At 43.7% G+C, this 17,636-nt stretch overlaps 1 long non-coding RNA gene across 3 annotated transcripts in view; it reads right to left on the minus strand.

The window, feature by feature from the left end:
- The window catches only part of LOC132351958 (uncharacterized), a 142,611-nt gene extending 126,050 nt beyond the window's left edge, over positions 1-16,561 (minus strand). For all 3 annotated transcript variants that reach the window (XR_009498548.1, XR_009498547.1, XR_009498549.1), the window contains exons 1-2: positions 15,654-16,561; positions 4,826-5,016 (exon numbers count right to left, since the gene is read on the minus strand). This is a non-coding gene — a long non-coding RNA (uncharacterized LOC132351958). The remainder of the gene's footprint in view (positions 1-4,825; positions 5,017-15,653) is intronic.
- Positions 16,562-17,636: the final 1,075 nt, after the last annotated feature.

The raw sequence follows: 17,636 nt of genomic DNA on the forward strand, positions 1-17,636 counted from the left end.
GCATAATAAATAATATTGGGATCCAAAGCACAGGACTCCTGTAAAGTCACAGTTGGTAATTACTTGAGCGCCTGCTAACACATACTCAGAATTCCAGGGTTGCTTCCATGACAAAATCAGTCTTGGGGAGGTGACCTTGAGAGGTCGCCTTGTGCGGTATCCTCCTGCTCATAAACTGAACAATGTCTAAGCAACCCCGGAAGAAGAGTATCCATCCTGATTTTCAAGTGCTAAGGAAAGAAATTCCTTGAGAACTCAATAATTTGATTTCATAATAAATACTGGAGTACCAGCTAGGCTGAGGCTCTCTGCTTAGCACTGGGGATAACGGGATGAGGGATGGAGGGATCCATGGTTCTCGTTTTCAAGAAGTAACTGGTTATTGGCAGATAGAAGGTCCTTCTATACGCCTCACCTAAATCTTTCATGCTGCTGTTAAAAACCCATTGCCACCTGGTTAGTCCTTGACTGAGGACCCCACAGGATGCCAGTTCAAATGCTTCTAGAGCCTTTCTTAGCTACCAGGGACTTGGGGAGAGGGGTGACAACAGGTGAGTGTCCCTGGTATTCTGCTCACCACTGAGGTTTCCCACCAACCCCAACAAGTAAAGCAATTGTGCACCGTCTAATTTATCTAGACCGTTAAAATGATTACCAAATGTATCGCCCCGCTTAGTACAGAAACCTAACTGGGAGAGGAAAAGACCCCATTATCTTAATTCCAAAAGCATTTTCTATTTGTGGCCCAGGCAACATTTCAGCATCTCATTAAATGTGTTTAATTTCATTCCCTCAACAGTGACCCACATACCACACCAGTGACCACAACTTCGGTGCCCCAGCCCCTAAATTCTATTAGTGTTCAGAAAGCCTCCTGGTTGCAACATAATGTTCAATCAGTGCAGAGAAATTAATTAAATTAAAATTATTTTTATTGTGATTTAATGAGCTCGATTTAATTACTTTGTTCACTGACTGAGCATTCTGTTGTTACAGCCAGGTCCTCGCTCTTATTCGTGGCATGAATGTTCCCACAGAATTACCCATTTTCTCTGTTCAGCCATTGGAGCAGGCTGGGGGAGTCTGCCAGAAACTCACGATTTATCACAATCAGCATCATCACAAATTATAGGACGCATCCAGCAATATAACTTCTAAATGAAGTGTCTGAAAGCAGGTCACACCACCAGCCTCGGCTGTTAATCCATCATATTTCATAGTCAGCCTGACACCTTGTCCAATTAGCCACGCCTGCTGTGTCACCGGGCAGCCCCTGGGAGCTGCTGCCTCTCTGGGCGCCCAAGTGAGGGGTCCAGCTCCTGCACAGGCTGGCGTCCCTAAAAAGGCCTGGCCGGCCCTCCTTGGCCTCCCCAGGCCCCAGCTTCACACTCACTGTGGCTGCTCAAGCTGCCGCTACTGCTTCCTCTCCCTCTGAGCCTGAGTTTCACCGTCTGAAGTTCAGTATTTCCTCTGACTGCAAAAGTAGGCAACAAACCGCCATGCCTAGCAGTCCCTGGGACCGAGTCACCAGAGACTTCCATGATTACATTACAGCTACTGTCCGTGTCTTGGAAGCCTTTACTTTCCTCACCTCTTCAAAACAGCAGTGGGTATTTGACCTCCCAGGAGATCACACGTGAACTCAACCTTTCTCCCCCGCAGGCCAGTCCACGATGCCGTGGGTGATTCAAGCTGGACAACAGGGGCCGTCACAGTGGTGTTTTACAGAAATGAGATCAGCTCTAGCTTGGCTATATTTGAAATGTGTCATCTTGATTACTGTGCTCAAAGCTGTGCAGAGCTGTTTTCTTATGTTCTAACAACTGTGTGTCAATATATTTGGCTTTCGGCACGGTCTGACGTGTTTCATTTTATGATCTGAATCCATTCTTCTGAGAAGGGATTCTATAGGCTTTGCTAGACTGCTCTAACAACAGAGGCCTAAGCTTGTTTTTTTTTTTTTTTTTGGTCCCTGGGTTAGTTTCCTGTGGCTACTGTAACAAATTACCACAACTTTGGTGGCTTCAAACAACAGAAATTTATTGTCCCATAGTTCTGGAGACTAGAAGTTCAACCTCAGTCTCACTGGGCAGAAATCAAGGTGTCCCCTTATCTTTGATAAAGGAGGCAAGCATATACAGTGGAGAAAAGACAGCCTCTTCAATAAGTGGCGCTGGGAAAACTGGACAGGTACATGTAAAAGAATGAAATTAGAACACTCCCTAACACCATACACAAAAATAAACTCAAAATGGATTAAAGGCCTAAATGTAAGGCCAGACACTATCAAACTCTTAGAGGAAAACATAGGCAGAACACTCTATGACATAAATCACAGCAAGATCCTTTTTGACCCAGCTCCTAGAGAAATGGAAATAAAAACAAAAATAAGCAAATGGGACCTAATGAAACTTAAAAGCTTTTGCACAGCAAAGGAAACCATAAACAAGACCAAAAGACAACCCTCAGAATGGGAGAAAATATTTGCAAATGAAGCAACTGACAAAGGATTAATCTCCAAAATTTACAAGCAGCTCATACAGCTCAATAACAAAAAAACAAACAACCCAATCCAAAAATGGGCAGAAGACCTAAATAGACATTTCTCCAAAGAAGATATACAGATTGCCAACAAACACATTAAAGAAGGCTCAACATCATTAATCATTAGAGAAATGCAAATCAAAACTACAATGAGATATCATCTCACACCGGTCAGAATGGCCATCATCAAAAAATCTAGAAACAATAAATGCTGGAGAGGGTGTGGAGAAAAGGGAACACTCTTGCACTGTTGGTAGGAATGTAAATTGATACAGCCACTATGGAGAACAGTATGGAGGTTCCTTAAAAAACTACAAATAGAACTACCATACGACCCAGCAATCCCACTACTGGGCATATACCCTGAGAAAACCATAATTCAAAAAGAGTCATGTACCAAAATGTTCATTGCAGCTCTATTTACAATAGCCAGGACATGGAAGCAACCTAAGTGTCCATCGACAGATGAGTGGATAAAGAAGATGTGGCACATATATACAATGGAATATTACTCAGCCATAAAAAGAAACGAAATTGAGTTACTTGTAGTGAGGTGGATGGAGTTAGAGTCTGTCATACAGAGTGAAGTAAGTCAGAAAGAGAAAAACAAATACAGTATGCTAACACATATATATGGAATCTAAGGAAAAAAAAAAAAAAAAGGTCATGAAGAACCTAGTGGCAAGACAGGAATAAAGACACAGACCTACTAGAGAATGGACTTGAGGATATGGGGAGGGGGAAGGGTAAGCTGTGACAAAGTGAGAGAGTGGCATGGACATATATACACTACCAAACGTAAAATAGATAGCTCGTGGGAAGCAACCGCATAGCACAGGGAGATCAGCTCGGTGCTTTGTGTCCACCTAGAGGGGTGGGATAGGGAGGGTGGGAGGGAGGGAGATGCAAGAGGGAAGAGATATGGGAACATATGTATATGTATAACTGATTCACTTTGTTATAAAGCAGAAATTAACACACCACTGTAAAGCAATTATACTCCAATAAAGATGTTAAAAAAAAAAGAAATCAAGGTGCCCTGGGGCCATGCCCCCTCCAGAGGCTCCAGAGGAGAATCCTTGCCTTGCCTCTTCCAGCTTCTAGGGGCCGCTAGCATTCGTTTGCTTGTGGCTGCATCACCGCAGTCTTTGCCTCCGTGTCCACGTTGCCTTCTCCTCTTCTGTGTGTGTGATCTCCCTCCGCCTCTCTCTTACAAGGACACTTCTGATGGCATTTAGGGCCCAGCTGGATAATCCTGGAAACTCTCCCGATGGACACTTCTGATGGCATTTAGGGCCCAGCTGGATAATCCTGGAAACTCTCCCGATCTCAAGTTCTTTAACTTAGTCACAGCTTCAAAGGCTCTTTTTCCAAATAAGGTAACATTTACAGGTTCCAGGGATTAGGTCCTGATATTTTGGGGGCCACAGTTCAGCCTGCTATAGTCCCTATGCTTCATTCTTTATTGACCATACAATTCTGTCCTTGAGGAAGGGACATAGAATGATTTCAAAAATGTGACAAAATTGGTAGCAAGTTAAAATAGATGTCCATGCAAAGCCCATTGTAATAATTAGATAAGAGTTCATGTGATGGTTAAAGAGAGAGCAAGGCTTTTAAAAAATTAAGTTTTTACCATGGTCCAGGAGAAGAAACAGCCCTGTCTCTTCACCTCCAGATGAAGAAAGTACAAGCTTTTCAAACCTTGCTACTAGAACATGTGTGGTTCTTGGGCCCTGAGATCTCACGGGGCCCAGGTTGGCAGTTCTGCTTTTCCCTCCTCCACCTCATCCTGCCCAGAGGGGGCTGTATTTGTGTGCTCTGCAAAGTGTTGAATGAGGAACTTATGCCACTGACCAGAAGTGAAAAAGGGCAGGGACTGTGTGTTTTTCAATTAAATAGAACAAGAGGAAGGAAGTGTTAACTTTGACTTGAGCTATTCGGGCTACCGATGAGAACAAAATCCCTGCAGTCAGGTGTGCCAGCCCAGAGTTTATCCAAAAGGAGTTCTACAGCCGCCTCTTCTGAACATCGTGAAAATGGTGCCTGATCCCCTTCTCTGTCTCCCCGCCCCAGTTACGCCTCTTTAACTCATGTGATTTCTTTCACAAAACCTGACCTCTCCAAGTGCCGGTTTCTTCAACTGGGCCTGATGTCCTGCGTGGGCTCCTTAAAGGCAGGACTCACTCTTCATGTCCTGTGTGAAGCTTGGAGCACATGGCCTGGCACATAGAGGACCCTCAATCAATATCCACTTATCTGAACTGGATGTCTGTCTTACCTGACTCACAGTCTCAAAGTCACGCCGGGCGCGCTGCCTCTGAGGGTAATTCCGAAACTCTGCATGGACAGACGGCATCAGTATTGCTGCAGGTGTCGTTGTTCTTGCACTAACTCATTTTGTAAGGTCCCTTCCAGCCATATGACACTTTCATCCCTCTTAAATTTGGCCTCACAGAATGCGCATCTGTCCTGGAAATGAGTAGAAAGAGGTCTCTGTTACCCGTGCTCTTCAATTCAGAGGGCATGCGCTGTCAGTGGGAGACTGTGCACAAACTCCCGTGCCCATAGGCAGCCTGGAGAGACCTCTGAATCATCTAGTTCAACACCCTCCCTTTACAGCTAAGAAAGCTGAGAGCTGTCCAATGTCACATGGCTGGTTGGCAGCAAAGAACCCAGGGAGCTAGGACCCACTGCTACTGTCTTCTGGCCCGGTGTTTTCTCCACGCTAGTACACTCCTTCTTTGACCCAAGGTCTTAGCTTGGCCTGGTAGAACTGGCCCAACACGCTACCTCACAGCTAAGTGCTCCAAACTATCAAAGTGTTGAGTATGTTACCGATTCCTCTCACACAGCCTGGGTTGTAAGAACCCATAAATAAAAACCATTGCAAGGTACTCGGAAAGTGTAGAATGTTTTGGTAGGACCTGATTTTGTAGTATATCATTTCGATTCCCTCTTCTTGTCTTCTCTGTGTTTTTGTTTTTGTTTTTGTTTAGTTATTTTCTTGGTGGTTACCTGGGGGGTTACAATTAACATCTTAAATTTATAACAACCTGGTTCGAATAATACCAACTTATTTTCCATAGTATCAAACACTCCGCACCTATACATCTCCATCTCTCCCCCTTTATATTGTTATTGTCACAGATTATATCTTTGCACATTGCATGCCTGTTAACATAGACTTATAATCATTGTTGTATGAATTTGCCTATTAGATCATATGGGAAAAAGAGAGAAATTACAAATCATTACCCAAGTGCAGTATTATGCACTTTTAAATCCAGATACTAGATTTTATATTTAACTATGTAGCTATCTTTACCAATATTCCTTATTTTTTCTTATGGGTGAGATTTACAGTCTACTGTCCTTTCATCTGAGCCTAAAGGACTCCTTTTAACATTTATTTTACAGCAAGTCTATTGGTAATGAACTCCCTTGGCTTTTGTTTATCTGGAAATGTCTTAATTTCTCCTTCAGTCTTGAAAGACAGTTTTGCCAGATATAGAATTCTTGGTTGACATTTTTTTTTCTTCAGGCCTTTAAATATGTTATCCCACTGCCTCTGGCCTCTATGCTTTTCGAAGAGAAATCAGCTGTTAATCTTATTGAGGATCCCTTGAACGTCATGAGTTACTTCTCTCTTGCTGCTTTCAAAATCCTCTCTTTGTGAGTTTTGACAGTTTGACCATAATGTGTCTTGGTGGGAATCTCTTTGAGTTTATCCTGCATGGAGTTCATTGAGATTCTTGGACATGTATATTCATGTACTTCCAGATTTGGGAAGTTTCTGGCCATTACTTATTCAAAATTTTTTTCTTCCCCTTTCTCCCTCTCTCCCCCTTCCTCTCTCTCTCCCTCTTCCTCTCTCTCTCCCCCTTCTAGGACTCCTATAATGTGTACGTTAGTATGTTTGATGATATCCCTCACATCCCTCATGCTCTTGTTCATTTTTCTTCACTCCTTTTTCTTTCTGTTCTTCAGACTGGATAATTCCAGTTGTCTTATCTTTGATTTATTGATCCTTTCTTTTGCCTGCTCAGATCTGACGTTTAACCCCTCTAGTAAGTTTTTCATTTTGGTTATTATACTTTTCACCTCTGGAATTTTTTGGTTCCTTTTTATAATTTCTATCTCTTTGTTGGTATTCTCATACCAACAATGTTCATGTATTGTTTTCATGATTTCCTTTAGTTCTTTGCCCATGGTTTCTTTTAGCCCACTGAACATATTTAAGACAGATTTAACATCTCTGACTAATAATTCCAATGTCTGGGATTCCTCAGGACTGATTTCTGTCAAACTCTTTTTTTCTTGTGAATGGGTCATGTTTTCCTGCTTCCTTGTATATTTTGTATTTTTGTTATTATTGTTGAGAACTGGATATTCTGAGAAGTGTGTTAACTCAACTCTAGAGATCTAGTTCTCCCACACCTCAGGGATTGCTGAATCTTGCTTGTTGAACTTTTCCAAACTATTTTAGCAACAGGTGTATTCCTTGCTTTGTGTGGTCCCTCATGTTTCTGTTATCTCTGCAGCCAGATTTCCTTAAATGTTTGCCTCCCAGAAGAGCTGCAGGGGAGAAAAAAAATGGGTCCTGTCTCTTTAAATCCCCTCAAAAGCCGCTTCAACACATAGAAGGGCTGACAGCTTCTGCCAGCTCAGTCACTGTTTTGGTGTATGGGTAGACTCCTGGAGCTTTCTATTCTGCTTTCTCCCCATGAAGTCACCCAGTAGTGACTGACTGATTCTAATTTAGAAAAAAGAGAAAATAATTATTAATTTAAAATTCAAAGTACATGTTTTTTCCAAACATGAAAAAACATTTCATAAATGTGGGTCTTAACTTTCTCATGGTCTCTCAGAAGAGATTAAACAACCCAGTGATTTTTATCTGCCATCTTTAAGTCACATACATTCTAAAAATCACTTTAGGAGGCAGGCAAGTATAAAACATGCTGGAAACATGATCTGAAAAAAAACTTAGACCTAGAAGAGTCTAGCAGGAGGGTCAGAATTGAGAGACCAAAGTGATGTTGCTAAATGAGGTACATCTTCCAGAGCATGAAGAAAGCCTGTTCTCAGGATCAAGGAAAGTTTAATCAAGAGAAACATTGACTCTGAGCCCAAAAAAGTCCCTGATCTCCCTGTACTTATTGTATGCACTCTTAGCTCTTGGTCACCTGGTGGCTTGTGGCATTCCCATCTTGTGGTCCTATTTGGTCACTTAACTTGCATACCATTTAACTTCCACTGGGATAGGTGTCCTTTACTCCAGCATAATTAGATCTCTCTTGAGAACAACAATAATTTCTTAAACATTATAATTGAGCTGAAGAAGGAGAAGAAGGAAAGGGGTATAAGGAAGGGTGTATTCCGTTCCTCGGGCTGCTATAACAAATTACCACAAACTTGGTGGCTCAAAACAAAAACATTTGTTCTCTCACAGTTCTGGAGACCAGAAGTCCAAAGTCAAGGTGTCAGCAGAACTGTGCTCCCTCCAAATACTCCAAATCCCTCCTTGCCCCTTCTAGCTTCTGGTGGCTCCAGGCCCTTAAGCTGTGGGGTCTGTACTAATTCTGGGCAATTAGTGTCAGAATTGAACTGAATTGTTGAACACCCAGTTTTGGTGTTTAGAATTAGAGAATTTGTTGGTGTCAGAGAAAATACCCCACTAAGGTTAGGATTTGGATATATATTTTAGGGGTGCATAATTCAACTCACTACAAAGAGGAAGGGAAAGAAGAAACAGGATCCTTGTTTTCTCACAAAATCTAATAGTACTGAGCACATATTAATTAAATCTATGAATGTGTTATTTATGCAATCAACTCAAGAAGGCAAAGTACAGAGGTTAATGGGTGCTTCCTGCTAGAGACCTCTTTTGCCTTTAGTAAAACATGAGGTCTTCATACAAACTTTATAAAAAAGATTGCAAGATTTTTTTCAGGACTTGCACCACCTGCTCACCAATCCTGAGTTTACATTGCAGGAAATATGAATCACAGGAAATATGAGGATAGGCAGGAAATATGAATCACATTTAATGAGGGTGAAATCTGTGACTTGATCACTGGAATTGTCACTGCCCCTAGAGCTAAGGAAGCATGCAAAGATCTGAGACCCAAATTAAGGCCCCTTTGGACCCCCTTCCTGGATTGTCCCCTGCAGTTTCTCACCATTAAAAAATAAGTGATTAAATTCATGCCAAGGTCAGGTAGCCAACAAAAGGGATATCATTTTTCTCAATCTTATGATTTTTATTTTCTTTCATGTCATTTCTCTCCCTTTTCTAACATGGCATTGTCTCTCTTTCCTTTTTTTAAAAAAAAATAAATAACAAACATTTGCTTTCACAGACATGCAATTTCGTCTTGCATCAATGCCACAAGGTAGGTGTCATTATTGCTATTTTATAAAGAATGAAATGAGGCCCCAAAGAGGTAATGTGAGGTTACGCAGACATTCAGTTGTGGAGCTGGCAATCAGCACTAAATCCCACTGTTTTTCCTCAGCTCTATCATGTCTTCCTTTCCGTTATTTCCTTTTCTATTTCCTTTTCCTCCTTTTTCCTTATTCCAAAGGCACTCACAGACCTAGGACATGCACCCACCCATTATTTTAAGAGCGATTGTTCTCAGCACTCTCAGTACCAGAACTACCCAGGGAGATTTTATGAAAGCTGATGACTGACCCCATCCCAGGCCAATCAAATCATAACTTCTGGGCTTCCCTCGTGGCGCAGTGGTTGAGAATCTGCCTGCCAATGCAGGGGACACGGGTTCAAGCCCTGGTTTGGGAGGATCCCACATGCCGCGCGGAGCAACTAGGCCCGTGAGCCACAATTACTGAGCCTGCGCGTCTGGAGCCTGTGCTCCGCAACAAGAGAGGCCGCGATAGTGAGAGGTCCGCGCACCGCGATGAAGAGTGGCCCCCACTTGCCACAACTAGAGAAAGCCCTAGCACAGAAACGAAGACCCAACACAGCCATAAATAAATAAATAAATAAACCCAAAGTTTTAAAAAAAAAAAAGACAACTTCCATCTCGCTTACACCTTTAAAAAAAAAAAAATCATAATCTCTGGAGGTGTGGCCTGGACGTCAGCATTTTGTCAAAAGCCCTCCCCACCCCCGCCAGATGACCTTAAAGTGCAGGATTGAGAATAACAGCTCAATGTATCAAGAGACAGACAATATCTCTTCTTAACCCTAGAAAAGAAAATATTCACTCTTTCAAGCATAATCCAATCTTTGGAGCGCATCTCTGTAAACCTGGTTGACGAAAACCAAGAACAAACTGACCAATAAGACTTGCAGATGGCAATTTGAGCTGACATGCTTAATGCGTCCTCCCTTCCCAAATCCCACTAAAAGATCACAGAGCTATGCTAAGCAGGGAGAAAAGTGTAAGACATTAACATAAAACAAAGAAGAATGGGGCTTCCCTGGTGGGGCAGTGGTTAGGAGTCCGCCTGCCAGTGCAGGGGACATGGGTTTGAGCCCTGGTCCGGGAAGATCCCACATGCCGCGGAGCAACTAAGTGAGTGCACCACGACTACTGAAGCCCGCGCACCTAGAGCCCGTGCTCCGCAACAAGAGAAGTCACCTCAATGAGAAGCCTGCACACTGCAATGAAGAGTAGCCCCTGCTCGCTGCAACTACAGAAAACCTGTGCACAGCAACGAAGACCCAACGCAGCCAAAAATAAATAAATTAAATAAATAAATTTATTTTAAAAAAAAGAAGAAGAATGGTATCAAGGGGCTAGAAACTTTGAAGAAGTTGGCATGATTTGGTACAGGTGAAAATGACGCACCAAATACTGACAAGCACTATTCAACACTGACAAAGAAAAGCCAGGTGGGAAACAAGTGGATAAAATTCCCCCCTCAAAGACCTGGGAAATTCTCAAACTTGATCTGGAAGCAGATGGGACTGTGCGACAGTTGGTGGGTAGCAAATGAGAGCAGTTTGGCAACAACACCAGTGCCTGACACGGAGCTGCTGGCCGCCCAGGAGGCACCTGGGGAAGGAGGGACCCTCATCCACACCTCCAACACAAGAGGCTTCAAAGAAGCTGTTTGAAAAAGCAGTGACTTCCTGAGGCAAAGAGGCCTTCTCAGTAGTTTGCTACCAACTTTTCCCAGCTGAATAGATTCCCCAAGCAAGGAAAATAAAACTACCAAATAAATATAAAATTAAGATTCCCCCTTTGGGACTAAGAGAAAAAGAACCAGTACAATTGCTGACAAAACCATTTCAAATCTCCAAAATGAATAAATACAGATCTCTTTCCAAAGGGAAAACAAATCAAAAAAATGAAATACAATAAAAATCACGGAGCATATGAAAAGAGAAAGAAGACATTTTTGAAGACTCAGAGCAAATGTTTATCTATGAAATAAACTTATTCCAAAGCAGGGGATAAGTTTAACACAATCTTTCATTTAGATTTTCAACGATGTTGGAAGGACATTATGGAGAATAGCTATAAAAAGGAAACAATTGATAAATATTCCTATCAGTGAAAATCATGCTCACTAGAATTTTTCTTTTTTAAAAAAATTGTTTATTTATTTATTAATTTATTTATTTGTTTATTTATTTTTGGCTGTGTTGGGTCTTCCTTTCTGCGCGCAGGCTTTCTCTAGTTGCGGCGAGCGGGGGCTACACTTTGTTGCGGTGCGTGGGCTTCTCCTTGCGGTGGCTTCTCTTGTTGTGGAGCACGGGCTCTAGGCTCACGGGCTTCAGTAGTTGTGGCACGCAGGCTCAGTAGTTGTGGCATGCAGGCTCAGTAGTTGTGGCGCACAGGCTTCGTTGCTCCGTGGCATGTGGTATCTTCCCGGACCAGGGCTCGAACCCGTGTCCCCTGCATTGTCAGGCAGATTCTTAACCACTGCGCCACCAGGGAAGTCCCAAATTTTTCTTTTTTAATCAGCTTTAAGCTGGGTAGTTGTGAATTTTCCAAAGATGGCAAATCTCCCAACTCCCACGTTCATTTGCAATGTGGCCTTCTTCTTTCAGGAGGAGGAGTCTATTTCTTCACATCCTGGAAGCGGTCATAGGTGGCAGACAGACTAAAACTTCTGAGCAGCAGAATGTGCAGGAAGCGATGCGGTGCCAGCGCTGGGCACAGCTCCCCACTGGCCTAGCAGCTTTTGCTTCCTGCCAATTGGAAGTCATCAGTCATGTAAAAGTACGATCGCCCTGAGACCACCACATTGTGAAAAGCCCAAGCCACAGAAAGGCCCTGGAGAGTGAGATACCATGGTGGAGGGCAGGGCCGCCATGCCACAGGAGTAGAAGCCAGCATGTAAGTGGACCCTCCATCCAAGCTGCACCAGCCGAGGCTGCGTGATCAGAGACACACCACCCAGCCGAGCTACCAAATTCCTCACCCTAAGTATCGTGAGCAAAATAAAACGGTTATTCCAAGCCACAAAGTTTTGAGGTAGTCGTGAAACGGCAAAAGATAACAGGCAGAGGCAGCCAATAGCAGCCTGCGGTGCCTTAGAGAAACAGGCGGGTTTGGTGAATGTACACTTGCTAAGTGTTGAAATACCAAGCCCTCTTCCCCAGTTCAGCTCCCGGAATGCTGACAGCCAGGATATTACCCTCTGGGCAGGAGGCGAACAGATTCTCCTCTGAGAAATCTGACCAGCTCTAGAGGAAGACCTAAAGCAGGCCTTCCACACCGCCACCCTACAAAGAAAGTCCCTCTCAGCAGGTCCTGTCCACAGGCACACAGCTTCCAATCAGATTTTAGCCCCCCATCCTAAACATGCAAACAATCCCGGATTCCCAGACCGCTGAGAAAGCCTCCAGCATGAAAGAGAGAGACCAAACACACAGAGGAGAGGGGATTTAGAGGAAACAGAGGCTACATGAGGAAAAGAAAATGAAAAAGCGAAACAATCATTATTGTCCTTGGAGAGGAGATAAAGGAGAAGATATCACACCCATAAAACAAGAACAGAGTGCTATTAAAAAGAAAAAGTAGTCAGAGAGCAAAAGAAGAGCTTTTGGAAATTAAATAAACGGTGGTATAAATGAATAACTCAGCAGAAGTTTTGGAAGATAAGTTAAGGAAACTTTTTAGAAAGGAGAGCAAAAGGCAGAGATGGAAAATAAAAAAGACCTGAAAATTAGAGGACTCAAACAGACCAACAATCATCTGTTTATCCAAATAACAAAGAGTTCTGGAGAGAAAGAACAGAGAAAATGGAGAGGAGGAAATCACCCATGAAGTAATTCAAGAGAATTTCCCCAAATTGAAGGGCATGACCCACGCCAAGTCACGTTATCACGAAACATCACAGCAGTAGCGAGAAAAAGAAGATTCTGCAAGGAGAGAGAGAGAGAAGGATTGAAAGAGAGATTGAGAGAAATGTCACACACAAATGATAAGAAATTAAATGACTTAGAATTTCTCAAAAGCAACACAGAGAGCTAAAAGACAATGGTGCAATGCCTTCCAAAATGATCTCCATACTGGACTTATCTACCCAGACAAACTATGAGTCAAGGGTGTGTGTAGAAGGAAGACATTTTCAGACATATGAAAAATTAACCTCCTCCTACAGTTTTTCTTAGGAAACTGGGAGAGTGTGTTCCGTAAAACAAAGGAATGAACCAAGGAGGAAGAAGATATGAGTTGCAGGGCTCGACTTCAACACAGTAGAACAATAAAGGGACTTCCCAGGCCATTAGTGAAGGGGGACCTCCGAATGACAGTAGCCAGTCGGCACAAGAGCTCATCAGGGAACTCCTGGACAGACTCTCCCAGAACAGTAAGACACAGGACGTCCTCTGTGAATGCTTATCTCAAGAGACATCTAAAACACTGGCATAGAATCAGGGATTGACAAATGCATGGAAAACCAAATAAATAAACAAACAAAACAATTACAATTCAGAGCAGCACCCTCAAGAGTCCCATATGTAATTTTACATTTATTAGCAATCATATTAAAAAAAGAAAGAGCTGAAATTAATTTCAATAGTATATTTTATTTAATCCAATTTATCCAAAACCTTATTTCAACATAAAATCAATATAAAATTATTGAGATTTTTATATTCTTTTTCATATTAAATCTTTGAGGTCCAGTATGTATTTTGCATTTATAGCTCATCTCAGTTTGCACACTGAAATTTCTCAGAAATACTTGATTTCGGCTGTATTTAGTTTTCATTAAATCTGCAGTTGAAAAAGTGATTCACATACCAAAAGTGCTCCATACATACTTAATTTTTTTCCAAAAGCCATCCGTTTTTAATTTAGATGTAAACGAATTAATAATTAAATAATAATTACTATTATAATAACATTTTAATAATATTAAAAATTAATTCCTTGGTCACAGGAGCCACATTTCAAGCACTCAAAAGTTCCATGTGGCTAGTTGCTGTTGTATTGGGCAGTTAAGATCCAGAGAGATCAAAAAGTTATGTGGAAAAGGAAAAATCATTGTAGTTACTACATGGCTCAGCTTTGAGTAACATACTCTGAATATTCATTTAATCAGAATTATAATATGAACTCCACCGGGAAGGTGAGGATGGGAAATGTTCATTGTGTCAAAGGAGGAAGAGGAAAGAAAGCTAAATCTTAAATGCCTAAAACTGAAAAATTAAGAAGAAGCAACATAATCCTATTAAATAGAAACACAGAAATAGATACAAAAGGACTCTCTCACCCTAGCTCCAAGTAACTGCCCCTGAGTAAGGAGAAATGGAGAGGGAAGGGGCTTGGGACTCCTGTGGTCTTTTTGTTTTGTGTTTTTTCTAACAAACCTCAGGGGACTGGCTGACTCTTTCAACTCAGGCATGTATGATTTTGATTTTTAAAAAGATCTTGAAAACTGATCTTGGGAAGGTGTGCGGAGTGAGAATTTTCTATGTGATGCTGCCAGTGTAGGACTGTCACTTTAAAATGTGCCCCTTTCTCATTGCTTTATGGAAGGAGAAAGCAGGGGAGGCAGCCCCTAGTATAGGAGGAAAATAAAGTGAAAGGGAGCTCAGAGGCGGCAGATGTATCCTCCTGGCCAAATCCCAAATTGCACTCTTACTCAAGTGCCCATGCCCAGAGCAGGCTCCTAAGAGGTTACACAGGACAGCAGAGCTCTCGGGGTGAATGCCGCCCAGGCCACAGGGGAGGCGTGCACTTTCTCCACATCTCAAACCTGCCCATCTGCGAGGCCTGGCAGCTCCAAGGGCAGCCCCAAGACCACCTCCCCTCCTCCAAGCCAAGCTCACCATCCTTCATGGCCCAGGACAGAGCTTCTTTCCACATTAATTTTTCCTGACTTCTACCATCCTCACCAACAATCTTTTTCTGTTTTTTTTTTCCAATCTCATGCAACTCATGTGGTATGTCTCACACAGTTTGGGCCTTAATTATAAACTGTTTTGCATTGTACACTGTTCATTCCAAGCTGCATGATAAGAACAAGAACAACCCCATATACTTCCGCAGGCCCCTCGGTACTCGGCATGTAGTATCGGTTTAAAGAGCGTTTGATGATAGATTGTTGAGGATATTATATATGCATTCATGCATTTCTACAGTAGCTCTTATCACAGAAACTATGGTATTAGATAGGTAGGTGGATGGATGAGAGAGAGAATTTTTATACATAGGAATCAGGTACAGGGTTCAGTTCATTGTTTTCTTCATTTCATGGCACATTATTATAATTAGTCAATATAAAACCCCCTCCCTTCTTTAATTTTATTTTGATTTTTTCCCTGTATCCTTGATCCCCATGACCTGTTTCCTTCCTCTCTCCCCACCCGACAGACACCCATCTAAAGTGTTAGGAATTTGCCCTTGGAAACATACATATCTTAAAGATAGTGTTGTTAGTGTATGCATGCTTTTCCTAACTCTATTAGAATGATATCTTGCTATAGATCCCGTTCTACATCTTCCTTTGTCATTCAACACTCTTTCTAAGGAACTATGTTTATCCGTTGCTTCATTGCTGCACAGTGTTTACCACTTCTGCTACATCTCACCTATCCATTCCCCAAATTACGGAGACTTATGTCACCTCCAGCTCCCTGGGACCCGAAGTAATGCTATGAGGCGCATCCTTACCCACGTGTGTTTCCATATGGACGTAGGCAACAGTTTCTCTGGCGTACGTTGGGATGGCCATGTCATGGCATATAAAATATATAATATACAATTTCTTAATTGCTGTCCAGAATGGCCACACCCACCTCACTTCTACCAGTTGTAGATGAGAACTCACTGCCGTGTAACACAGAAAGAGCTGTCAGACACAGTGGGACAGCCGAGCACCTCAGGAGTTAAGTTTCACGGTGACTCTCAGCATCTTCACGAAAAGGAGAGGACAGAAAGGCAGCGGCTGCTCTTGTGGGTCTTCTCCCGGGCCACGACGCTTTAATGCAGGGACGAGGGTGAGCTGTGGGAGACCTCTGCCTCCCTGATCTCCCCATTCCGTGCTGCTGACTCACCTGTGCTCGTTAGGGTTCAGCTTATTTCAGACAGTGCTTCCGATTCGTATCTCAGAAGGTTGTGTAACCCGCAGTTTCTTAGAGGGTAAACACACACACACAACTAAGCAGAAGGACTCGGGCTCTGAAGTTGGCGGCTCCTGCCTAGTAGCCCGGGGACTGAGGAACCCCGCGCCAGGTGTGGCTGTGCGGAACGGTCTCCGTCTTTTCCCGCCCGCGCCCTTGTGTTTCATCTCCCATGGTCTGCAGGGTCCCAGCGGCACGGAGTTCTTTTGTTTACCCTCGTCCTGCCTTCCACCTGGGGCTCCCTAATCGCGGCCCCTCTGAGTCCTCCTCAGCCGTCATCTTCCCTCCGCAAGTGTGCCCTGCACCCTCCACGTGCCCACATTTGAGCTGGAAGATCACACACGCCAGGCGTCACTTCCCCACTTGGCCTCAGCTGCTGCATCCAGAGAGCTGGGCGGCAGGACCGCAGATCAGATGTGGAGACGGAGAAAGACCAAGCACCCAAGAAAGGGCAGACAGCCCTCTCCCGCCTGGGCCCCCGCACCCCGGCGTGTGCCCCTCAGCTTCCTTCCCCTGATTCCCACCATCTGGGATCCACCTAGGAACTGACAAAACTCCTGTTGGTCACATCTGGTTTAAGAGAAAGAAACAAGGAGTTAGGAGACCTCGACTAATAGGCAGCACTTGGCACGCACAATAGAAGCAGCTGCTGTTTACAGCCTGTTTTAGGGCGGCCTCGAGCTGGACCTCACACTTCCTGTCCCTGACTCTCCCCTGGGGGGCATTGTTTTACACGGGGCATTTGCAAACCTCACAGTCCTGCAGCTCAAAAAAAAAAACAAAACAAAGAGAAAAAAATCCATGGATCTCATGAAGCCATGAAACTATAACGAACTCTCTTCCTGGGAAAATGTCCCAGCTTCGCTCCTGATTGGCCTCTTATTGTAACGCAGGTCCCTACAGCTCCTAACTCCCCACTTTCTCTCTCCATTATACAGGAATAAGATCAGCCAGTCGGCTGCCCAGTAAAAATGCTACCCCATGAAGCCTTTTCCTGCATAACAGCCAACGAGGTTTGAAACACTTCGGATTTCTTAACTGGGAAAAATACCAGCAAGAATTCAGGTTGTCAGTTCAAGACCAATACCACACTGCCTAGGAGGCAAGTAGCAGGGGCCTCCCCAGGCCCCTCCTGCTTGGTGTTGTTATCTGTGCGTCTCTGCTGACCCCAGGGCCTCTCCTCCCTGGTCTCATCCCCATAGAAACAAGCCAGGAGCTGGCGGGCGCGGAGAAGGCGCTGCGCACCATCTGACTCCGCCAGCGCCCTCCCAATACCCGCTCCTGAGCTCGCTCCGCTGGGCAAGGGGGCGCCTAATTACCTCCCTTCTGTCTTCTCCTTCCTCTCCTCTCCGGTCCTCTCCCCTCCCCACTACCTCAGAGGACAGCCTTTCCGAGAAACAACACACGCTCACACCTGGCGCGGAGCGATAGGAAGGCTACCATGGAGACCGGGCCCCCATTCCCACCCCGGTGGCGGCTCCTGGGAATAAGCAAATATCTCTAGAATGCTACAAACTCCAGATGTGCCCCGCCG

Source organism: Balaenoptera ricei, chromosome 17 (genome assembly GCF_028023285.1).
Source record: "Balaenoptera ricei isolate mBalRic1 chromosome 17, mBalRic1.hap2, whole genome shotgun sequence".
NCBI lineage: Eukaryota > Metazoa > Chordata > Mammalia > Artiodactyla > Balaenopteridae > Balaenoptera > Balaenoptera ricei.